The sequence below is a fragment of the Camelus ferus genome, chromosome 4 (genome assembly GCF_009834535.1).
Source record: "Camelus ferus isolate YT-003-E chromosome 4, BCGSAC_Cfer_1.0, whole genome shotgun sequence".
In the NCBI taxonomy this organism is placed as follows: Eukaryota; Metazoa; Chordata; class Mammalia; order Artiodactyla; family Camelidae; genus Camelus; species Camelus ferus.
This window is the reverse complement of record NC_045699.1, coordinates 41,434,685-41,460,633: the sequence shown is the minus strand read 5'-3', so window position 1 is coordinate 41,460,633 and position 25,949 is coordinate 41,434,685. Positions and strand designations below refer to the sequence as shown.

Sequence of the window (25,949 nt, the reverse complement as noted above, 5' to 3'; positions counted from 1 at the left end):
AAACAAAAAAACTGCACATATTTAATACACACAATTTGATGAGTTTGGACATATGCATATACCTGTGATATCATGAACACACTCAAGGTAATAAACATATCCAGTACCTCTCAGAGTTTTCTTGTGTCCCTTTGCCTTTTTCCTGTGTGTGTGGTAAAAACACTCAGCATGGGATCTACCCTCTTGATAGGTTTTTAAGTGCATATTACTGTATTTTCAACTACAGCACCATGTTGTACAGCAGATCTCTAGAACTTCTTCATCTCAGGTATCTGTAACTTCATATCCATTGAACAACTTTCAATTTCCCTGCCAGCCCCTGGCAACCACCACTCTACTGTTTCTATAGGTTTGACTAATTTTAGATAACTCATATAAGTGAAATTATGAAGTATCTGCCTTTCTGTGACTGACATTTCACTTAGCAACAATGTCTTCTAGGTTAGTTCATGTTGTTGAAAATGCTAGTATTTCCTTCCTTTTTGAGGCTGAATAATAAATTACATGTATTATTTATTATATTATAAATATTACCATATTATCTTATATCATTTATTCGTTACTAATTTATATAATATATACAATATATAATTATATAATATATGAATTTTATAATATACAAAAAAATATATAAACATACAATTATACAATATGTAATTATATACTATGTGTGTGTGTGTGTGTGTGTGTGTGTGTGTGTGTGTGTGTGTATCTCACATTTTCTTTACCTCAGATTCCTCTGAGAATACTAATTATAGTTCTTCTAAACTCTCCTTTGGATTAGATTATGAATCATATTTTCCTAAACTTTTAGTTCTTCTTCTTCTATTTTCCATTCATCCTATTGTTTTTCCTAAAATGCTTGTGATTCTTGATCACATGCTTACCTTTTCACCTAATATTCTCTTGGCATATGTGTATTATTAAGGATGGTATACAGCATTTTCTATTTCTTTTAACATTAGGGCAGAACACCCAAACAGATGTTTTTCCAAAGAAGACATACAGATGGCCAACATGCTCAACATCACTAATTATCAGAGAAATGCAAATCAAAATAGTGAAACATCATCTCACACCTGTCAGAATGGCTATCATCAAAATGTCTACAAATAACAAATTTTGGAGAGGGTATGGAGAAAAGGGAACCCTTGTAATATTGGTGGGAATGTAATTTGGTGCAGCTACATGGAAAACAATATGGAGGTTCCTTTAAAAACTAAAAATAGAACTAGCATATGGTTGAGCATTTCCACTTCTGAGTATATATCCAGAAAAAAGGAAGATACTAATTTGAAAAGATCCTTGCACCCCAATGTTCATAGCAGCACTATTTACAATTGCTAAGATATGGAAGCAGCCCAAGAGTTCATCAACAGGCAAATGGATAAAGAATAATTTAATTCATGTTTATAAGGGTTATCAGAGATTGCAGACCTGTCAAGTGCTGGGTCTCGCACATAGCTGCCATTTGAACCACGTGGTTGTTTTTCCTTGTGGTATTTTCTGTTCTATACACTGGCATAACTGACTAGAGGGAATCAGGTCCTGAGAAATGGGAACACTCAATCTGCTGGTTGCCTGTAGAAGCTGTTTTGAGATAGGTACACTTGTAGCTACCCTCTATATGTACTGCTATTCCTCTCTGTTTCCTTGTCATGGAGCAGGAAGATTGCCCCTTTCTGGGTTTTTGGGAGAAAAAGGGGGCTTAGAAGAAAGAAAAAGAGAAAGTTCCACTGTAGAAATCAAAGGTTGCACAGTACTTTTCAACCTATAGGCAAGAGTTTAGAAATACCCTTTCCTTCACAAGCAATGTTCTCTTAGCCTTATCTGTCAGACATTAAGATTTTACTAAGCTATGAATCACATCCACAATTTCAAAATACTATTTCAATGTTACTAGTCCTTTTTTTTTGTTCCAGAACAAATGTGTCTCCTCAACTTGAAGAATGACTTCTATGAGCATTCTGGCCAAAAACATGTGGCTTTTGTGTGTAACTGGTTTCACGGCTTAGATAACAGCTTACACTTAGGGAGGTCTGTTTTATAGAACTCTGGAAGCTTAATTTTGTTGCCGATAGTGGCCAAAGTGCCTCCTCAGTTATACGTGGAGCATCTCCATGGATATGTCAGTTATTGCAACAAATTGCATCATAATAGGACCTTTAGCAGAGATAAGCAACTGACTTACAGTACATGGGACTATCTTCTGGCATCCCTTCTTCCTTTTTTCTTGCATTGTTCTCATTTTTGTGGGGGAGGGGGACAGGACTGAGCTACTGTCACGGCTACCTAACTGATATTCCCCCAGCTACTCTCCATTTTCTAGACTGACCTATTTTTATCATATGAATCTGCATTAACAACTTTCAGTGGTTTCCCAGTGCCTAACAATGAAAACCAAAGTCCTTGTCCTGTCCTGAAGTTGATGCACAAACCATCTCTACACCAATCACAACTGACATCCAGTGTGCTCCTCCAGGCACCACCTTATAGTGTTTTCCCTCCTTGCTCTTCCTGGTACAATGTATCTGAGTGGAACTCTAATGTATTCTTCCTGTCTAAGGAAATTCTACCCACACTTTCAAGTCTATACCTTCTTCACTAATAACCTAGGCAGTTGTGGTCTCCAATGATCTTTCTGTTTAACTGAGGTCTAATTGACATATAATTAATATAAGTAATGATTCAATATTCATAGACATTGCAAAATGATCACCACAAAATGTCTAGTTAACATTCATTACCATACATAGTTACAAAGTCCCCCCACCCACTGACCCTTTAATATCCTTCTACATAATACTTAATATAAAGAGCTTAAAACAGGGCTTATTAATAAACTGTTCAGTAGCAGCCATATTTTGTACTTAATTTCTACTTTTCTGTCTTTATGGTTATGTGTTCTCAAGGGCAGTGACCATCCCCAACTCATCTTTGAACCAGCACAGTATCTAACCCAGTGCCCACTCATAGTAGTTCTTCAACAGAGTTGTTCAGCAACTTAACTAGCACCATTTGCTATTCATTGTTTATAGATTTCATTCATTGGCACAAGTTGAAAAATATTTACAAGAGACCTATCTGTTCATCAAATATATAGATGGATATGACATTGCTTTTGGCAACTAAGATTGTCCTTTGGTACCAATTCATTATATTGGCTGAATCATAACAACCCTTTTTTTTTTTTTTTTTGGCTCTATCTGTTATTTATATCTTATTTAGCTTTTGACTTCTTTAGTATCAACTATGTTCTCTTTGTATTCTTGTCTTGTACCTTGTATTTGATGCCACTATTTTTTTTCCCTCAAGAATGGCCTTGGTTCTCCCAACAAGAATTTTGGGGAACAGTTCCTTTTTTTTATTTGCCACATTTCTCATACTCCCAGCACTCCATATCCCCTCAACATCCACCAATCCTTGTTTTCCCAAGGAAACTGACAAACTTGGGACAGCCTTACCTTTCCATATTTCTCAAAGAGGGATATACTTCGTTTGTCTATTTCATAGAAATATTAGGGGCAACAAATGAATCAATGTGAAAGAAATGTACAAACTCTAAACTCAAAATTATACCAATCTAGGGCATTATTTTAAAATTACACTATTAAACATATTCCTTGGTAACGTATCTTCTGCAGCATCTAATGATGCCGGTTATCCTCAGCAAGAGAAACATTTGAAAAGAAATGCAATTTTTTATCCTCCAACGAAATCCTCTCTTTAGTTTTGTCTTCCTTGTATGGCCAGACAGAGGCTTTAAAATTGGCATTAGTCAAGGCAGTAATGACGACTGCAGAAACTGAGGGAAAAAAAAGGAAGAGTCCCTTTTCCAGTTAAGAGTTCTCTCCAGAAGGGAGAAAACTTAAACCTCTGATGGAAACATTTCGAAAGCGTACGTGAAAATCCCTCTTACTGGGTCACCATTACTCAAAGAAGGGCCTGCTGAAAATAAGAAATTCACGCTGTCCTGCTGACATGGAGAGAAAGAAAACTTCAAAGTAAACCTTGAAGAAACGATTTTTAAAGTAGTAGAGTTGAGGCTTGACCCAGTAATAGATTTTGAAAGAGTGTTTGGTATCTCTGTGGTAAGTCGGAGAATCCAACAGACAAGGCTTCAGACCCAAGTACAACCAGGCTGGAGGCACCTTAATAGTGATATTGATTGACTATAAACAAAGACAGACGAAAGTAACCAGGATAGCAAAGAAAAATGTATTCGGGGGGAAAAAGGTTATTATCCTCCTTCAGGATGACTAATACCACAGCCATAGAAATTCATTTTACAACAAATATTTTCTGAGCTCCTACAACGTGCCAGGCACTGGATAAAAGACACACTTCTAACCCTCAAGGCATTTTCAGGCTCGTTTATGTGTTTTAGGGAGGTCGGTGGAAGGAGGGAAGGATCCACGGCTTATACACAAAAATGAAACCTGCCACTTTAGCATTATCAGTAACCCACACTCTACTGAATTGCTCTGAAAAAAGAACCAAGCCACACAGAATGCCTCTCATTTTGTTTCTGTCGCAAAACAGCTGGTAACTTAGAGCAGTCACTTCACTTTGCTGGGTCTGTTTCTTCTTAGTCAAATACAGGGAGCAGCAGCGGGAGGAGAAAGACAGTTAACGAAAGTTATTTATAAACTGTCTTCTAATTCTAGAATTTAAATTGGGTCGGGAACGGATATGCAACTCAGTATTAGGATGTGACCTTTAATGATCTCTGTGAATAGAATATAAACTCTCACCCTTTGTAAGAAACAATTTGCACCAAACCTGTTGGCAGAGTTATTGAGGGCAGGTGGCGGTTTTGCTGCAGTGTCAATTTTCATGTCACCAGCACACCTACTGCTAGTTTCAGGGCTCCTGTCTCTGAGACAGGCAGAAATAGCTCATCAGTCAGTGGAAACATAGTGCTGTGCGAAGCCTCTTCTCCTTTGCTTCCCCTGGATGGACATTTTCAAAAGACTGGGATTTAACGGATTATTTTGGAATCATTCAATCTGGAGTAACTCTATGGAATAGGATAGCTAATGGTGGCTGGGGTTTCTCTTGATTTGTGTATAGAATTACTTTCTAGTCCTTGCAATGGTCTCTTGTCCAATCTGCTGAAGCTAGACTACTTCCCAAGCAGCACGCTGGGTGAACTGCAGCAATAAATGTAGGGGAAAAAACAAAAAAATTTAAAAAAAAAAGCTAGTTGGGACCACTGTCTTAAAAGACAACTTCTCCACTGCAGATACTCAGGATTTCACAGTCACTCATCTACTAAACAATATTTAAGCACCCAGTAGGAGGCAAGTAGTGTTCTAGGGTGGAAGTGATGGGCAGTAAAAAAAAAAAAAAAAAAAAAAGACAAGTTGATCTTGAAACCTAAAGAGTGAGACAGGCAGTACACACATGTCAAGTCTAACAACAACAAAAAATAACTTCAGATAGCAACAAGTACTATTACACATAACAGCTCCCCACCTGCCTCTGGCTATGGCTGTGGCAATGGCTTCTACGCAAGCTTTAAGCATCTTCAGACTAGCACAGCTTGCTGTGCCTCTCTTGGGGCCCGATGCCTGCCACAGAGCTTTTCAGCTTGGATGCTCCTGGGAGTCTGCTAGGCACCCACTCACAAAATTGCCACTCTGAGCAACAGGTGATGGAAGATGCATGTGCTTCCTATTTCATCTCCACAGAGTAAAGTTCTGAGATGCATTATTCTAGGCACCTCCAAAGGTACCACCCAACTGAAAATACATCCTTGTGTTTGCTTGCCTTCCATACTTCGCTGTCCTGTCCCTCACTCCTGAATTGTTCCCAAATTAACTGCTTTCACGCAAGCTTCTGTCTCATGTTCTGCTCTAAGGTGATAGCTAGGCTACCGTATCATACAAAATACTGTGCTTCTGCAGCTGTGTCTACTGGTGGACTTCTTAGAGCAGAGAAGAATCTATTTGGGGTAGGAGTGATGTAGGGTAGGGGGCCAGGTGGAGAAGAGGGAGAGGTGGTGAGGGGGTTGGAGGAAGAGACTTAAGGATTGTGCCACAAGTATGCAATTTCTTTGAAGTCAGGTGGTTTATATTAAGAATTCACACAAATTTTGCATTTTCCACAATATTTCCATGTATATTTTAATGTAAAAAAACAATAGCTTGGTGACAACTTTGTAATAACTAAAGTCCTGCACAGCTTATTGGCTAGCCTCACTGTTTCCACAGTTGGCACATCCCAACCACGCTTCCTAACATCCTAAAGTGTAAATGTGATCAAGTCATTCCTTTGCTTACAACGTTTAAAGGAACTGAAGTTCTAATGAAGCTCAAACTCCTTAACATGATTTATAAGGTTTTGCATAATGTGGCCCATGCCTCCCTCCCCAGCCATTTGCTATCTCCTCTTTGACATCTGTCATCCAGCCATAATGAATTTCCTTTAATCCCTTAAACTCGCCATGCTCTCTTGCCTCCAGGCATTTGCTCATTCTTTTAAACCAGCCTGTAGTCCACGTACCCCCTGTTCTTCAACCTGCCCTTCTGCCAGTTCTTCATTCCTCAGCTTCCTCCCAGAAAAAATGAATTCCCATCTTTGTCTGAGTTGGATGCTCGCCCACGTTCCTGTCACATTCTAATCTTCCCCATTATAGTCCGTGTTTCACCCTTGTGTTCTTGCCTATTCGTCCAGATCTCCCACAGAACAGAAGCTTACAGCTAAGGTCACTCCATTTGTCCCTGTTGCCTAGTGCCTTCCACAGTACTGGGAACAAAGCTAATGACTGTCAGGTTAGGGTCCTTAGAGTCACTGACTTCAAATACTGTTTTTCACAACTGCTAGCTGTATGACTTTGGGCAACTCTTACAAGCTCTTTTAGTCTCAGTTTCTTTATTTATAAATTGTGGGAAATAGTAATACCCTGATTATAAAATCATCAAGAATAAATGTGATAATTCATGCAATGTAGTACAATGACTGACCCATTGTGAGCACTTAATAAATGATAGCCACTATTATTCTAATAATAATTGTAATTATTAGGTATTCAATACATAAGTATGAAATGACAATGCAAAATAAAAGAAAAATATTTCATACCTTTCTCATTTGTTAATAAGCAAGTTAGTTTTTCATTGTCTATCAATTTCTTAAAAAACAGAGCTGAACTGAAGAAGCTAATAAACTGTATAAGATTCAGCATCCAGGAAATTTTTCTTCACTGCTCCATTGTCATAAAAGCAGAGATGACAGGTATCAGTTTTTCAGCCCTTTTACTACTAGGTAATTAGGATAACAACAAAGGAGGGTGTGACTGGCTTAATAATGCTCCCCCCACAAAGTTGTCCATGTCCTAAACCCTGGAATCTCTGACTATGTTGTTTTACGTGCTAAAAGGGACTTCATGGATGTGATTAAATTAGGGATCTTGATATAGGAAGATTATTTTGTATTATATAGGTGGGCCCAATGTAGATGAAACTGTCCATATAAAAGGCAGGCAGGAGGATCAGAGTCCCAGAGAGAAGGTTATGTGATGATAGAAGGAGAGGGCAAAATAGCCATGAGATGTAGGATCAGAAGAGGTAAGGAATAGATTCTCCAGAAGGAACCAGCCCTGCTGACACCTTGATTTTACCTCCACAATACTCATTTTAGATTCTGACCTCCAGAACTTCTGACAGTAAGTCTGTATTGTTTTAATCTACTAACTTTGTGGTGATTTGTTACAGTAACACTTGGAAGCAAGTTTAGGTTTGAGATACACAGTATATTGACTACCAAGTGGTACATAGTACTTTTGGATTTCCAAGGATGGAGAGATTGACCAGCATGAATTTATATAAAAGGATAATCTCTTATTATGTAAACAGAACTGAAGACATTCTGGAAATATAATTTCATCTTTTGCTGGCTATATAAGTCAGTAAGAAGTGTTAGCCTTTTCTTATTCTAAACTCCAATACACATTTACAAATATTTGGATCTGTAGCCATGCTATTTGAAATATTATGACATTATAATATATTTTATTATATAGTAGACCTAGCCTTAACTCATTATTTTGCTTCAAAAGGTTTCCAGCCATTGTACCTTTATACTTCCAGGTTAATTTGGAAATATTCTTGTCATTTTAAAATAATCGGATTTTAAATTTTCTTTTGGTTTTATTTGAATTTGGAGGATTTTTAAGAAGTATGAGCATCTCAATTTTATTGAGTCTTTTATTAATAACTAATGTACATTTATATACTTAGCCATTTTTTTTCCTACCAGTCACTGATGTCCCTTCCTAGATTTTGTCCTGCCATCACTCCTCTTCCCAGATCACTATTACTAGTCACATGTGGACATTCTGAAAGTGTATATGTACCTACTCTTATATTAAATAGCTCTGCAGAGGTCTCCGAAGTATAAATTCTTGATACACCTAACAAAGACAGTTGTGAATTCTTCTCAATTCCCTAAAAGGCTTATAAGCTTTTCTTTTAAGACTATGTGGAAACACCAATTCACATGATTTATTTCATCCAATGTGCATGTGCATGGTAGGACAGAAATAACTAGTGAAATCACGACTCATCAGGAATTAGGCAGTAAATTTTTCTGTCTAGTAAGTTGTCTGGAAAGTTGAAAGGTTGCCTTAATGGTGTTCGATCTTTTTTGTGCACTGTACACACACACACACACACCAGACTCCCTTCAGCCACATCTTGGCACATACAGTAGCTCCACACCACACAGACTCAAATTTTATGGAGTTGTCTTTCTCTATTTAAAATGGATGTATGCTTATTGTGTGAAATATTGCAAATAATAAGGAAGGAGGAAACATGAGAGTCTCACTAATGGATAATTTTTCTTCTATGAGCCTCAGTAGAGTATTATCTTTTTCTCAGAATGGGTCTGCATATTTGTTTGCCTTATTGTCTAGGTATTTTCTTGTTGTTGTTATCAATGGAAGATTTTCTTCTATTGTCACTGCTACAGATTGAACGTGCGTGTCCTCCTCAAAGTCATATGCTGAAGTGCTGCCTTCCAATGTGATGGCATTGGGAGGTGGAGCCTTTGGGAGATGATGAGGTCATGAGGGTGGAGTTCTCATGAGTGAGATTAGTGCTCTTAAAAAGAGGCCCCAGAGAACTCTCTAGTCCCTTCCGCCAGGTAAAGACAGTGAGAAGATAGTCACCGGCTGTGAATTAGGAAATGGCTTCTCTTCAGACACCAAATCTGCTGGCACCTTTATCTTGGACTTCCCAGCCTCCAGAAATGTGAGAAAGAAATTTCTGTTGTTCATAAACCACCCACTATAATAGTATTCTGTTAGAGCCCCCTAATGGACTAAGACAGCCACATTGTCTTTTTCTTAGCTCTCCCTGTGTTCTTTTCATCACATTTTGCTGTCAAAGGAGCTCATGTTTGATCTCTTTCTTTTCTGTCTCCGTGCACAATCTATGTTCTCTTTTATATCCATGAGAAATGCATTTGTTGTCCAGAGTTTTATTTTTCTTTCTGGGATTAATATTCTGCTAGAGTAGATGACTTATTTTTTCTATTGCATGCCATATTCCTTTCTTTTGTCCCTTTGTATTTCTAAAGAAATTCTGTCTTCAGTGCTTTATTCCATTAACAAAAATAAGCTTACTTATGGTTGATGGATGCAATTCTGAGCATTCTATTTACTCTCTGGTAGTGTGTGGTTTTCCTCTTGACTTCTTTAGATTTCATACTCCACTGCTATCCTTTCTTCAGAACAGAACTTAAGAGATGGCCTGGGCTTCCCCTCCCTACCCCACCCTCCCGGATCCCCACAAGCTTCGGAAGAACAAGGTAGAGCAGAATAGCAGAACCTGACAGCTGCAACTGGTAAGACAGGCTTTTTTTCTCTCAATAAAACAGAGGTTTATTTTCATAGTTCCAACTATGGAGGATATCAATATGCATACACCATCAGTGGGATCATGTTAGCAAGCCAACCAATTACAGAAGACCCTTGGCTCCTGGCTTTTACACTATCCTTATATGACAAAGTAACGATATTTTCAACTTTATGAAAGAGGTATGTTTTCAGCTGACTTACATTTTCTCAAAAAAATATATTTGTGTTACCACATATATGATATTGAGTAAAGAACACAAAATTTTGTTGAGATGCACAGGCTGTGTGATAGTCAGCTGCTTTCACTAGTAAAGTGACTTTCACACAAACTAGCATCTTAGTCCATGCCAATTTAGTTTCTTTCTGCAGCAAAATTATCAGTTACTCGGTATCATGGACCGTGAGTATCCTGCAAGGATAATCAAGGTTGTGAATAGTAAATCTGAAGGCTGAAGGTCTACTATATTCACTGTAGATTTCCAGACTTCAAAATTACATAAGCAGGTAAGATGTTTAATGTAAGCCCTGTAATGATGCCAGTTCAAACTATTTTGTAGATAGAAAAGAGTTCTGAAAGTGAATTCTATCATTTAGGGTAAAAATCATTATATATGCAGAGATAGCTATCCTGTAAATATAACTTAATTCTTCTGAGATGCTCCTATTCATAAAATAGGCCTTTTTTCATGTAATTGTGAAGAAAATATCTGAAATATGATTTAAAAGTCCAAACACTAAATAGAAATGGAGATAGACAAGATGGGAGAAGTTAGAAAATGTTTTTTTTTCCCTTTAGTGGAGGTACTGGGGATTGAACCCAGGACCTTGTGCACGCCAAGCATGCACTCTACCACTGAGCTATAGTCCCCACTCCCTAGAAAAGATTTAAACTATACAATTTTTTAACATTGGTACTTAAGTATTCCTGTTCACAGGTACAAGGAAATCACTCTTTCCTGATAACCTTATCCACTCAGATTTACACATAGAATTAAAATAGGCCAGGCAGAGAGTGTAAAGGTCACTGAAGGACAAAACCTCCAGAATTCCCAGCTTACTGCCCTGAATCACTACTTAACTGGTTTCCCGTGTCACTAAGTTTTGAAATCCCACATCTAAGGGAAATAAAAGGATTCCCAAAAGAAGTTTTCCTTTGTTCCCCTTGGAAATGACACTCCACTTATTTAAGAACCTAGTGAAATAGGTATTTGATCAAAGTTACTACAAAGGGATAGTCAACGGGATAGGACAGGCAGACATTCAGTAATGTCCTCTGAGACATTCAGTGAGAAAGCCAATTCAAAGATGACCACTTCCACTTTAGAGAGGCAACCAGTTTTTCAGTCCTGTAAAATATGGAGAAATGTACCCCCAATTTTGACATTACCTACATTTTGTCCTGCATTTACTGTAATCTCTCTTACTTTAACACATAACCTCCTTTCTGGCATATACTAAAATAGAAACAGATCTAATTCAACACAAATGAAGAAATCCCCTATAAATCTAAGAGAGACTGAAGGTGATAAGCCCTTGGACATCTATTCCAAGCAGCCTGCTACACTGCAGGAAACCCCATTGCTGGAGGAGAAATTATTACATATCAGCCAGTCCAATTTTATGTGGGTGGTAATATCCTTGACTAAGTAGACGGTTGCATTTTTCTGATGTACCAACCTGACAGCTGCTTCTATGACCTTTAGTTTTCCCAGTGCAGTCAACAGTAATGCTATTTCTTTGACTCCCAACATATCCCATGGCTGTGCTCACCATTGACAGATCTGTACGGATATATGTCTTCCTTCATATCAGAATGAAAAGATGAATCTTGATGGAAAACGCTCTTGAGTTGACATTTCAACAAGTAATTTGATTTGGGGAAGAGAAATAATTTTAATTTATTGTCATTCTGAATTTGTATCATCCTAGTGAAAACTGATAGCAAGGCAAGATAAAGCTCTTCAAAAATACCGATGTCTTATATACAGGCCATGTGTAAGAATGTCCTTGCTTGGAAGGGTCAAGTGTACTATATTAAGATGGTATATATATATATACACACACACATATATATGCATGTGTTATATCCATGTAACTATAGAATGCACTTGTATGAAGAAAAAAATAAGAAGTAATTAATAAATACTAAGCCTAGGAGGTATGGATATGCAAGAGTTACTTATGTATTTATTTTTATTTTTGAATGCTTAACTTTTTTTTATAATTTAAAAACTTTTAAATACTGATATCAATATGAAAATTTCAAGACAAAAACAATTTGTACAAAGATTTGTTTCCCCCTTGGGTAAGGCCATGGACTGTAGAATGAAAGCTAAGTATTGAAAAATCAGGATAGCACTCAGCTAAACCAGTTTGCTTTTTGAAAGAGGCTGCAGCACGGCATGGCAAGACTCAGAATCTTGAAACAGCAGTCAAGCACACATCCTTCCTTTCTTGCCTCCACGCTTCCTGATTCCGTCTGCTGCCTGCTTCTCTGCAGTCATAGCCAATAACATGCTTGGGATAGAATCGGAACTCTTTTCAACTGGAGTCTCCCATATGTTCATTATAGAAAATGTGTTTGCATTTTCACTGCAACACACCGCATATACTGACGCTGCCTGACTGTGAATTCATAGCTGGGAGAGAAGAGGGACTGGCAGATGAAGTGAAAGAAAGTTGGTGAGAAGCAGAATTCCCGCCCAAGAGAGTTTCAGAGTTTCACAGGACTCTGAAGTTCTTCTGCTTGGCATAGCTCTCACTGCAGAATGCCTGGGTTGTTGCTATTCCCCCTCCCCGGGGCCCCTTGCCATTTAGACATGGCTTTAATTTCATCAGTTCTAGCAACACACAAACTTTCTCAGCATGGGACCTTATATGAGATAAATGTGTCTCATTTCTGATTGTCCTTAAGTGATTTTATTTTTTTTCCTAGCCACTGACAGTATTGATTTGTATTTCACAGATGCCTGTAGATTCAGTGGCTTGGACATATTCTACTTTACCTCTATGTATGTAGATGAATGTAGGGGACAGATGGATGGATGGACAGATAGGGAGAGAAAGAGAGAGACTGAGAGAGAAGTAAACATATTTTTGTCTTCCTTTTGGCTGATCTTAGAGCCTGCTATTAGAGAACACATGGGAAAAGTTTAGAACACAAAGACATGTGAAAACTGTTTACTGAATCCACATTTCTGTGCTGCCTCCAATAGACCACTGTTTGGGACTTTGCAGAACCCGTCTTTATAAAGTTCTTGATTTTCTAAGGTTTCTAACTCCTATTAATCTTGACTAACATTGCCATATTATGAGCAAATTATTTTTGTTGCAAATTAGAAATTAGATCGCCACAATCTAATTTTAGAACACTTTCAGCACTCCCCCAAAAAGCTTGTACCCCTTAACAACCATGCCTCTCTCCTCCTCTAGCTCTTGGCCAATCTACATACACTTTCTGTAGACTGGCAGGGAAGCGGGGAAGTGAGAAAGGAGTGGAGGTAGTCGATTCACAGCGTGATCAAGAGAGCTCCACATCAGTGTCTAGGACTTCAACCCACGAAGAAAGTCTAGAATCTAGCTTAAAATATGTGCTCAGAGATAGCCCGTCAACAGGCTAAGAAGCTGGGGTATTCAGACACCACCTTTCATCAGTTTTCAGTTGAGGCTGCTCTTGAGCATTTAACTCTCTGGCATTTTTCCCAGACGTTCGCAAGAGTAGATCATTGCATTAGTTACTCAGTCATACCAGTGTAACTTGTAAGTAGACACAGAATGTCGTAAGTTGAGGAAATCTTTCTGAAAGTCAAAATATATTGTCTTCTATGTCAACATTTTTCAACAGGAACATAATACAAGCCACAAACAAGGGAACTACATATATAATTTTAACTCTCCAGTAGTCACACTAAAAAAAGTAAGAAAACAAGTGGAATTAATTTTAATATGCTTTCCTTAGCCCAGCATATTTAAAGCAGTATAATTTCAACATGTAATCAATATAAAAAGCATTAATCAGAGATTTGATATTCTTTTTCTCATACTAACTTCTCAATATCAAGCGTGTAAGTGAAGCCTACACAGCATCTCAGTTCAGACTAATTCAGACTCAGTTCAGACTAATATTAATTCACCTCTTAATAAGTGTGTGGCTAGTGGCTATTTTATTGGACCACATAGCTCTTTTTAAGAGATGTCTGAATTTTTAATCCTTGGAGTTAATGCTAAAGATTATTCTTAACCTAATTATCACACTTTAAAAGTGAAATAAAAAAAATGTTTAGAAAGGTTAAGCAATTAGTCCAAGGATATAAAACAAGAAAACTTAAATCTGAGAGTCTGGGGCAGTTATTACACAGTTCTCTTCAGCTGTGCAGGAAGTACCATATTTGCTTCTCTTTTGTGGTAAATGCTGCTTAATGCCTACCAAATACTCATTCTCCTCTTCTTTTTAGTAACTAAACTATATACCTGGGGGAGCAGATGCAGTGATTTGCTTATCCGTAAACCTACATTTCTGAGCTTCTCTCATGTGTAAGGCTATTAATGAGACATAGTTCTGGCCAATAAGTTATAAGCAGAAAATATGACGGCAATTTCAGGGCAAGTTTCACTTTTCTGAAATAATGCCTTGTCTCTTGTTCATTGTTTTCTTTTCCTACCTGCTTGGAATGCAGATATGAGACTAGAGGTGAGGCCACAATTGCATGACACTGAGATGATCCATGGACATGAAAGTCACACTCTTCAGACGATGGATAAGAAAGATCAGGATAAGGAGACGCAGAACTGGGGCCAGCCGTGAACTGTATGCCATCAAACTTTTTATAACCTAAGTATAAGCCCTTGCTTGGTAAAGCCCCTAAACTGACATGCAGCAGGATGTCATTACTGATCGATATTTTCACTTCAAATATCATTATTTCCAGAGTAATGGGCATTTAAAGCAAAAATTTCAACTAAATACTGATAATTCTCAATAGGCTACTGTTGTTTTTTTGTTGTTATTTTGTTTTGTTTTTGTTTTTGTTTTTTTGCTTTTTTGGTAAATAAGAAAAATACAGGAACAAAAAATAAGAAAAAGAGAAAGATGTATTATTTTCCCTTTGTCATATACACAGTCCTGGAAAACAGAATTTTAACCTTCTCCATTGCTTGTTCGGTTTACTAGAACAAAATATATTTCTATCAGAGCAGTGGCACAACACTATGTCCATGTATGTCAACGCCTGCTAAAATGGGGAAAGAGCCGTCTTCTATGATGATGATGATGTCCCAGGAATTATGAGATCTTGGTTCATTTCACGGTTCTATCACAAACAAGTTTTCTGCGGGTAATTCAGGTAGCTTCTCTGTAACTCAGTTTCCTCACCTGTAAAGCCAAAGATGGAAGGTACTGGAATCCTGAAGTCCTTTGCAGATTTAGCATTCTGTGAATCTACAGAAGCATTTCTTCCAGGAGACAGGATTCACAGCCTGATTTCCTTCCATGTTTGGCCTTTGGGGGCTGTGCGAGTTTAAATTGTTAGATTAAATTTTTGGCAGTGATAACTCTTAACCAGCCACCATTTGCAACTCTGACAGTATTCCTTCTGCTACAGAACCTACCCTTTTCAAAGACTCAACTTATTCAGTATTGCATAAAGCACTTTCATAAAATTTCCAGTGAAAAGGATTTCAAGGAAGTCAGATTTAGTAGTACCTATTTTCTCTTTCAGAGGTTCTGGGAAATTATTTTTAGTGAAGTTAAGAAAACAGGGACTATTCATACAGTTAAGCATTCTCTGCATGTGTGCGTTTTAAAATATTAGCCTCATTTCTTTAGATCTGTTTACTATTAGGCATTATTGAAAATTCTACCTCCTTTCATTTGCTCTTAAGAAACTCCAAAGAGTCTTTTTCCAATTCTGGAAACTCTTGGCTAAACACTGGTGCTATTTTCAACTTAGAGTAACTGGCAACCTCACGTTTTGTAAAGTTCACGAAGAGCAGAAACTCAGCTTCCGAATCTGCCACTCTGTCAGCCAGTTCGAATGAGCAGGAAGCAGACAATGGAAGGCAAATTTCTGGAAGCCAAACCCTCCTCGCCTGTGAAGAGCAGATTCGAATGAAGGCTAGGACACGATGAGGGGTGGAGGGGACCCAGTTCTAATCGCTCTTCTCCCACCCAGGTCATCTGTTAGATCGCTCATTAAACTGTCTATTATACACAAAATCGTTTTTAAGTACTTTTACTTTAATACTATCGCTATCATAAAACATGTTCTTCCTCACAATATGCTTGCAAACCATGGTTCCAAGGAGACAGTATTGCCTAATGGCTAAGAATGCACGGATAGTAGAAAAACAGATCTGTCACACTGAAAAAGCCTCTCACTCTTTACTAGGCCTGAGTTTTCTACTTTCCATTGTAAAAATGGGTATAATTGGAGTCTCCGCCTCATCTAGGATGATACTGATGACCACATAATGCAGGTAAAACATCCAGCTACTCTTGGTCATGGTCACTATGCAGTACCTGGTAACTATGTTAGAATCATTATTATCTGTATCATTATTGTTTGAAGTAGTAACAGTATTTTATAGCATTAATATTTCTCGAAATAGTTTTCCTTGGTGATACCATTAAATGCGTCCTCTCGGCTATTACATAAAGTCGATTTCTACACTCATTTCAATAAAGTTAATTTTAATGATTTTTTTTTTTTTTTTGGTTTCCTAACATAGTCCAGGCAGGATTCTGGAGAGTAAGAATTATGTTGTATTCATCATATGCTCAATGTCTAGTGTAGCGCCTAATGTATAGATGTTCTTTGAACAAATCACTTTAGGGTGACAAGCAACAGAGATGCTTTCTGCTGGCAATCACCTGCAATTTTATGCTGTTTCATAAAAAACTATCCATTGATCCTAATGTAACAAAATGTTAAATGAGATTCTTTCATTGTCTTATAACTGAGACAAAATTTCTAAATGGAGAATAACAGATACCAAGTACCTCCCCATTCCAAAGAGAGTAAACTAAAGATCTTAAAAACATCCCTGTCGTTCTTATAAAAGTAGAAAATCTGGTCCTGCGACCATGACTGCCTATCTCCTCCAAGCCTCTTTAAGAGACACATACAGAGAATTTGAGGAAATGTTAAAGTCTTGAGTCAAAGAACTGGGGCACGAGTACATCCAGAGGGAGCAGGGTCTACCCCTCCAAATTAGCCAAGAGAGAAGTCTGCAAGAGAATTATTTGTAGAGGTGATGTTTGCAAGAAGGTAAAACTGGCATCTTACTTCCTGACAGGAATCTGCTTAAACAGTGGACTTTCTGTGCCTTCTTCTGCTTTATATGAGAGAGAACGAGAGAAACAAAAAGCCTAGAAATTGGAGGTAAGACCACAGAGTAAAGTGAGAAAAAAGGGGAGGAGCAAACTCCACTCTTACCTCTCACAAGATGCGGGAGTTTCCCATGGGCCATAGCGGCCCCTAGGAAGTGGTCTACCTTGAGACACCTTACTGATGCCCCACTCAGCAGGGCTCTTATAGTACAAACTGAGTGTAGGGAGTTTCTCGGTGACCTGGAGCTGAAGAGGGTAACTGAAGAGGTCAGCTGGAGAACAGTCACCACAGGGTCCTGTGAAGTGGGCAACAATTCTGCAGAACTCACACAGCTGCCCAGGGGAAGCCGACATTGGGATATTGCCCCAAAAAGGGTACCAGGGAACAAAAGATGTTGGTTCTTTGTTTTTGACTCCTCCCTATCCAATTCCTAATTCAGGGGCAGGCAGAAAAAGCAGGAAGACGCAGGGCATCCAAACAGCATGGAAGAGAAAAGTCTTGAATTGGATACCAGATGGAAGCTTTAAGATTGGACTGGAGGGTTTTCATACTTCAGTATTAAAAATATCAAGGTGAGACTGTTTTTATGCGAGGGTGATTGGTTCCTTCTGGAATGTGCTCCAGATGTTATCAAGGGATATGAAAGGAAAGTTCAAAAGATGAAGCATGAAGGCAGTGATGGAAGAAAACTAAATATCTTTCCTACGTACCCTATGTAGTCAAGGCTCTTCATTGTACCAATTATACTCCCAACCTTGGGAAGGGAGGAAGGAGGGAAGGCTGAAGCAGCCAGATGGGGAGGCAGGTCAGTCAAGATTAACTATCAAATGCATTCCCTGTCATTACAAAGTGAGTTAGCAAAAGCGGGGATGCTGAAGCCGGACTTCTGACTGTGCCAAGCTCTCTTTCCACTGCTCACAGCACTATCTCCTGTAACAAGGGCTTCCACTTATACTGCTCTTTAAAATTAACAAAGCACTTGGGTGAACCAGTGCCTTGCCAAGAATGTTTAGTCTGAACAAAATTCTGTTTAACGAGGTGTCAAAACAACCATTAAAGATGTTTCTAGGAGCATTATCTCAGCGCTGCAGGGAGTCGGCGTGATGTAGAGAAAATACAGGATTGGGAACCTGGAGCCTTGCGTCTGGTCACAGCTCAGTGAGGAGCATGGTGACAGGAACGTGGCATTTGGCATGAGATTGAGACCCAGATTCTGGCTCTGCTATGTAGCAGCTGTGTGACCTAAGGCACAATTCTTGACCTCTTTAATCCTGTTTCTTCATGCATAAAATGGAAAAATGGCACCCACTTTCGAGGTTTGCTGAGAGGAATAATGAGATAATATCCAGGCCCAGGAAAGTGACTAGAACTGAACCCAATAAAGGTCCAATAAGGCATGAGTTTGATCAAATCCTCATCAGTCCATTTTCTGCTCGGCTGAGCTGAGAGAACGCCTGTGATGTTGAAACAGAACAACTGTATGAGAAAAAACTTTTTAAAGTCAAAGTTATTTGAAAACATTTCTGTTCCTTGTTCTCTTCCTGGCAGATAGCTCTCTCTGAACGACAAGAGCCCAGAGTGAAGAGGAGATGGGGAAGTTCTTTTTCTTTTAGGAAACAAATTCTAATATTTCACAACCAATTTGCGCTGTATTTTCTAGGCTATATTCACTTGCATTAGTATTTTTATATATATCATTGCTTCTCAATTATAAAAGACATACAAGTTCTTTGTAGAAAGTGTGGAAAATATTGCAAAGAATTTCAGTTTTTTCTAGATAAGAATATTTTTAAGAATGGGGCTTCTATGTACATATAGTTCTGCTTCCTGCTTTGTTCTTTTTAAGTTAACACTATACAATAGGACTTTTTGACTAGGATCATTTGAAACTTGGTTGAATATCGGAGTCAGTGAGCAATAAAAAGAGAAACTGTAATTCATTACCAAGAGATACAGAATGGGAAGACAGTTCCTTAAAGATGTTTATTATTGTGGATTACATACTCACAGAAGAAAATGTAAAATGTATGTGTACAATTTTTAGAAATAAAAGAAGGCAAATACCTGTGTAACTACCTCACAGGTTTAGGGATGAAATATCTCCATTTCTATAGAAACCCACCGGGGCATTTCCTCCCTCTCTACCTTTCCTCCTTACACCTCCTTAAGAGTGAGACTCAAAATGTTTGATAACTATCGCGGCCTGTCTTTTGTTACTGCCAGCGAATGGTGTCTGCTTCCCATCCAGGGTCCCAGGGGCCAGAGGCAGTAGGATATAAGAGTCAACTCCCTGCCACTTGCCCTATATTTTGATTTTCCTGATAGAGTTCTTTGCTGTGTCATTTATTTAAATTTTATATTTAACTGAATTTAGAAACCTTTTTTTGTTATTGTCTCTCTTTCTCACTCTCTTTTTTTTTTTAGGGATAGCTAGAAATGCTTTCTCCACAGTTAGGTTATAAAGGAATTCATCATTTTCTTATAGTACTCATGATTTCATTCTCTACATTTAGATCTCTGATTGATTAGCAGTGCTTTCTGGTATATGGTGTGAGGTATAGATCTATTTTTCTTTTTTTCCCAATAATTTGGGATGACAGTTTCATTATAAGTTAAACAGATTAGGTCCATTTTTATAACCTCTTTCATGTTCATTATTGTATGAGTCCATTCATGCACCAGTACCAGACTGTTCTGATTACAGGGACTTGATATCAAGTTTTAATATCTGGTAAAGATAGTCTCCCTTATTGTTCTTCTTTTTGATGGCTCTTCCAAGTAATTTTTCAAGTTTATTTTTCATGTGAACTTTATAATCACGCTCTCTAACTCCAAAATAAAAACCAAACAAGACAAAGCAATACTGCTTATGCTTTATTGAAACTGCATTAAATTTGCATATTTACTTGGGGAAAACTAACATCTTTCTAATGGTGAGACGCCCACCGAGAACAAGACAAGTCTTTCTTGTTATTCAAGGTTAATTCATGTCTTTCAAAAATCTTTTGAAGTTTATCTCTTGTAGAGTTTGTCTATTTTATGTTGACTTTATTACTAAGAATTTTGTCACAATTATATAATAAAGTTTTTCTTTTAGTCTATCTTCTAGATGGTTTCTATACAGTAAGGCTTTTGATTTTTAAAAAAAATTCAACAGCAGTTAGTGATTTGTTTATTATTTCTGCTTATGCTGTCATTTATTCTCATGGATTTTCCAAGTATACGGTCATCTCATATGCAAATAGAGATAGTTTTACTTTTTCCCCCCAATTCTCATACTTCTAATTTTTATACAGTAGTAAGGATACTCAGTATTCTTGCCTTTTTCTTGACTTTAGGAAAATATTTCTAGTGTTTCTCCATTAAATTAGATACTGGCTTTAAATGGATAAAGTTAGCTCACACACACATCTGTAGACCAATCTTAGATACATAAATATACATAAAAACTTTAAATAAAATATTAACAAATGGAATCCAACAACACATTGAACATGTGTATTTTTCTAGAAATGCAGGGATAGTTCAAATACAGACAGTCCTACAATATATTTCCCATATTTATAGCTCAAAGAGAAAAACAGTATCATTAGCTCTAGATGCTGATAAAAAGTTCAACAAAGTTCCCAATAGAACAGAAACTCAATAAAAATGGAATTTATGAATACTATCAAAATGTAATTAACCTATCTATACCTATAATTATATTAATTATATTCATAGATAGGTAGAGATAGAAATACAACTCAGCTCTAAATGGGGAAACACTAGTTTCAATGGGGACATTTTCTTGATGTCAGGAATTATTATTTAACATTGTGTTAGAAGTATTGTCAGTGCAATCAGATGAAGGCTACAACATCATCTAAGTCTTCACAACTTGGATTTACAGAAGTATGCACAATTATGACTTTTACCTGTAGGTTGGTTATGAGTTGGATGATATCCATGTGAGTAGCAGCAGAATAGGGATGAATTTATTGTGAAACAAAAGGACATTTCCACCAGCCACAGATTTGAGAAGTGCTTCGTCCTGGGATCCAAATCGCCCAGGGATCTTACACATGTTTGCTACAGACTGAATGTTTGTGTCCCTCCAAAATTCATATGTTGAGTATGATTCCTAATCCCTAATGTGATGGTATCAGGAGGCTGAGCCTTGGGAAGGTGATTAGGTCATGAGGGCAGAACTCCACAAACAGGATTAGTGCTGTTATAAGAGAGGCCCCAGAGAGCTCCCTTGCCCTTCTGCCATGTAAGGTCACAGAAAAAGACACCTGTCTATGAACCAGGAAGCAGGCTCTCTCAAAACACCAAGTCTACCAGCACCTTGATTTGGGACTTCTCAGGCTCCAGAACTGTGAGAAATAAAGTTCTGTTTATATAAGCCACCAATCTATGTTTCTGTTGTTGTTATAGCGATGAGACAGGAGGGGAGGGGGCAGGGCACAACCATTAAAAGAATGACACAGCAATTAGCACCAAGGTGGTGGAGGATTCAACTCCCAGTGGACCTTGAGCTTTAATATGCACTCACTGAAATGCAACAGCATGCTGAGTGGCACTCCACTCATGTCAGGTGCCATGACAGTTTCAAGGCTGACAGTAAACGGTCAAAAAGTGGGTGACAGCCCAATTCCTGGGAACCTCAGCCCTTTCCCCAAAGTAGCTGGAATAATCCTCCAACTTGTTAGCATATGAAGTTGCCACCGAGCCCATAAAAACTAACAACCCAACCCCTACACCTCATGGCTGATCTCATTTTTCCTAGCCCACCCTGTGCTCTGAGGCTGCCGTCCTCCCTTCCGAGTAAGACAGCCTGCATTCTGCCTTTGGAATGTTTATCTCCTAGGCTTTTTCTCTTGCCTTTTGAGAAGGACTGCACACAGTCTATGCAGTGTATATATCTACTTTTGCTTTAAATACTCCCATGCCTTGTGGCCTCTCTGGCCTTCTGAGATGGCCTGTACTCTGTCTATGGAGTACATATTTCTCTGAATAAATCTACCTTTGTTCAACTCTGGCTTGCTCTTGAATTCTTCCATGTGCGAAGCCACAGACCCTCACTTGGCCAGGCACATCCCAGAGACTCGACTGAGTCCTTGGAAATGACCATCCTCTCATGCTGCATTTTTCCTGTATCAGCAATGCAGATGGATTAGGACAGAAACTGATAAAAGAGGGGGTGTTGCTGGAACAAACACCTAAAAATGTGGAGTGGCTTTGCCACTGGGTATAGGCAGAGGCTGGGAGAGCTTTGAGGTACACACTGGAAAAAGCCTACACTGCCAAGAACAGACCTTTAAAGACAATGAGCTGTAGAGAAAGCTTCAGTCTTCTTGGAGAATACTGAGGTAACCCTGAACAGAATGTTAGAAGACATAGGGATGATAGGATAGGGCTATTCTGACAAGGTCTCGGATGGAAATGAGAATCAAGCTATTAGACACTGGAGGAAAAGTGATCCTTGTTATAAAGCTGGCTGATGTGTGTTCATGTTCTAGTGTTTTACAGAAGGTAAAACTTGTGAGCAATAAAATTGAATTAAGCTGAAGCTATTTCTAAGCAAATTGTTGAAGGTATGGCTTGGCTCCCCCGACTGCTTATAGTAAAATATAAGAAGAGAGAAATGACTTACAGATGGAACTGTTAGGCAAAAAAGAAGCAGAACTTAAAGATTTGGAGAGTTCTTAGCCTTTCCATATTATACACGAAGAGAAAGTATGGTGGGAGGAGAACACTAAGAGGTGCCCAAATGACCATCTATAAGGAGATTAGTGTGGGTCATCCATCTCAAAAGAAGCCAGGAGCTACTCTCCAGGACAATGGAAAAATGACCCCAAAAGGCAATTCAGAGATCATCAGAGCTGTTGCCTTCATTTGAAAAGGGTGTGGTGGGGGAACCATGGCTTCATTTTCAACACACCAGGTGGTATAGCCCCAAAGCCAGGGGGACAGGGCCATGGAGAGTTTGGGGGACCCAACCCCTGCCCAGCAAAACTGAGGGGCAGAATCTACCACCCCAGTGAGTTCAAATGGTGGGATCTCCATCTCTGTGGGCAGTAGGGCAGAGCACTAAGCCAAAGAGGATTATTTTGGGGCCTTAAGATCTCATGGAATTTGCTTTATAGTTCAGACTTACTTGGAAACAATTATAGGCATATCTCATTGTACTGCACTCCACAGATATTGTGGTTTTGCAAATTGAAGGTTTGTGGCAACCCTGCCTTGAGCGGTCTTGTTGGCACCATTTTTCCAATAGCATTTGCTCACTTCAAGTCTCTGTGCCACATTTTGGTAACTTTCAAACTATTTCAAACTTTTTCATTATTATTATTTTTTATGATGCTCTAAGATCAGTGATCTTTGATGTTACTATTGTAATTATTTGGCGTGCCATGAACTGCACCCATGTAAGTCAGTGAAGTTAATACACGTTGTGTGTCTTCTGACTGCTCCACTAACCAGCTTTCCCCTCATCTTTCTCCCACTCCTTGGGCCTTCCTCTTCCCTGAGACAGAACAATATTGAAATTAGGCCAATTAATAACCCTACAATGGCTTCTAAATGTTCTAGTGAAAAGAAAAGTTGCATGTCTCTCACTTTAAAGCAAAAGCTAGACATGATTAAGCTCAGTGAGGAAGGCATGTCAAAAGTCAAGACAGGCTGAAAGCTAGGCCTCTTGTGCCATTTAGCCACGTTGTGAATGCAAAGGAAAAGTTCTTAGAGGAAATTAAAAGTGCTACTCCAGTGAACACATGAACGATAAGTGACTGCTGATTTGAAGAAAGTGTTAGTGGGCTGCATGGAAGATCAAACCAGCCACAATATCCCCTTAAGCCAAAGCCTAATCCAGAGAAAGGTCCTAACTCTCTTCAATTCTATGAAGACTGAGAGAGGTGAGGAAGTTGCAGAAGAAAAGTGTGAAGCTAGCAGAGGTTGGTTCATGAGAGTAAGGAAAGAAGCCGTCTGCATAACATAGAAGTGCAAGGTGAAGCAGCAAGTGCTGATGCAAAAGCTGCAGCAAGTTATCCAGGAGATCTAGCTAAGGTAATAAATGAAGATGGCCACACTAAGCAACAGGTAGTCAGTGTAGATGAAACAGCCTTATATTAGAAGGAGATGCCATCTAGGACTTTCATAGCTAGAGAAGAGAAGTCAATACCTGGCTTCAAAATTTTAAAGGGCAGGCATACTCTCTTGTTAGGGTCTTATGGAGCTGGTGACTTTAAGTTGAAGCCAATGCTCATTTACCATCCCCAAATCCTAGAGCCCTTAAGAATTACATTAAATCTACTCTGCCTGTGCTCTAGAAATGGAACAACAAAGCCTGGATGACAGCACATCTGTTTATAACATAGTTTACTGAATGTTTTAAGCCCAGTGGGAGACTGTCTGCTCAGAAAAAGAAGATTCCTTTCAAAATATTACTGCTCATTGACAATGTGTCTGGTCACCCAAGAGCTCTGATAGAGAAGTACAAAGAGACTGATGTTGTTTTCACAACTGCTAATACAACATCTATTCCCTAGTCCATGGATCAAGGAGTCATTTGACTTTCAAGGCTTATAATTTAAGAAATTCACTTCATAAGACTATAATTTCCATAGAGAGTGATTCCTCTGATGGACTGGGGCAAAGTGAATAGTAAACCTTCTGGCAAGGATTCACCATTCTAGATGTCATTAAGGACATTCCATGATTCATGGGAAGAGGTCTAAATATCAACATTAACAGGCATTAGGAAGAAGTTGATTTCAACCTTCAATGATGACTTTGAGAAAGGGTTCAAGACTTTAGTGGAGGAAGTAACTGTAGATGTCCTGGAAATAGCAAAAGAACTAGAGTTAGAGGGGGAGCCTGAAGATAGGACTGAATTGCTGCAATCTCATGATAAAACTAGTGGATGAGGAGTTGCATCTTATGGATGAGTAAAGAAAGTGGTTTCTTGAGATGGAATTTACTTCTGGTGAAGATGCTGTGAAGATTGTTGAAATGACAACAAAGGATTGAGAATAGTTCATAAACTTAGTTGATAAAGCAGTGGCAGGGTTGAGAGGACTGACTCCAAGTTTTAAAGAAGTTCTACTGTGAGTAAAGGCTATCAAATAGCATTGCATGTCTCCAAGAAACTGTTCACAAAGGGAAGACTCAATCGATGCAGCAAACTTCATTGCTATCTTATTTTAAGAAATTGTTACAGCCACCACAACCTGCAGCAACCACAACCCTGATCAGTCAGTGGTCATCAACATCAAGGCAAGACCCTCCACCTGCGAAGAGATTATGACTCACTGAAGGCTCGGGTGATGATTAGCATGTTTTAGCAAACTATTTTTAAATTAAGGTATGTACTTTGTTTTTCAAGACATAATGTTATTGCACACTTAAGAGACTACAGTATAGAGTAAACATAACTTTTATATGCACTGGAAAACCAAAAAATTCGTGTGATTTGGTTTATTGTGATATTTGCTTTACTGCGGAGGTCTGGAACCCAACCTGCAATACCTCCAATATGTCTGTACTTGCATCCTTCCTATTTCGGAAGTGTCTATCTAATGCTTAACCCACCACTGTGTTTTGGAAGCACATAACTTATACGGTTTCACAGGTTCACAGCTGGAGAATAATTTGCTTCAGGATGAATCATACCTTGAATCTCATCCATATCTGATTTAGATGATATTTAGATGGGACTTTGGATTTTAGATTTTAGTGTTGATGCTGGAACAAATTAAGACCCTTGGGAATGT

General features: G+C 38.5%; 1 long non-coding RNA gene and 1 pseudogene across 1 annotated transcript; both read left to right on the top strand.

Moving 5' to 3' along the window:
- Positions 1-1,981: 1,981 nt before the first annotated feature.
- LOC116663174 lies at positions 1,982-7,571 on the top strand. The gene is made up of 3 exons (XR_004319297.1): positions 1,982-2,588; positions 5,961-5,962; positions 7,561-7,571. It is a non-coding gene; the product is annotated as an uncharacterized LOC116663174 (long non-coding RNA).
- A 15,992-nt stretch (positions 7,572-23,563) lies between these two features.
- LOC116663366 lies at positions 23,564-25,510 on the top strand (annotated as a pseudogene).
- Positions 25,511-25,949: the final 439 nt, after the last annotated feature.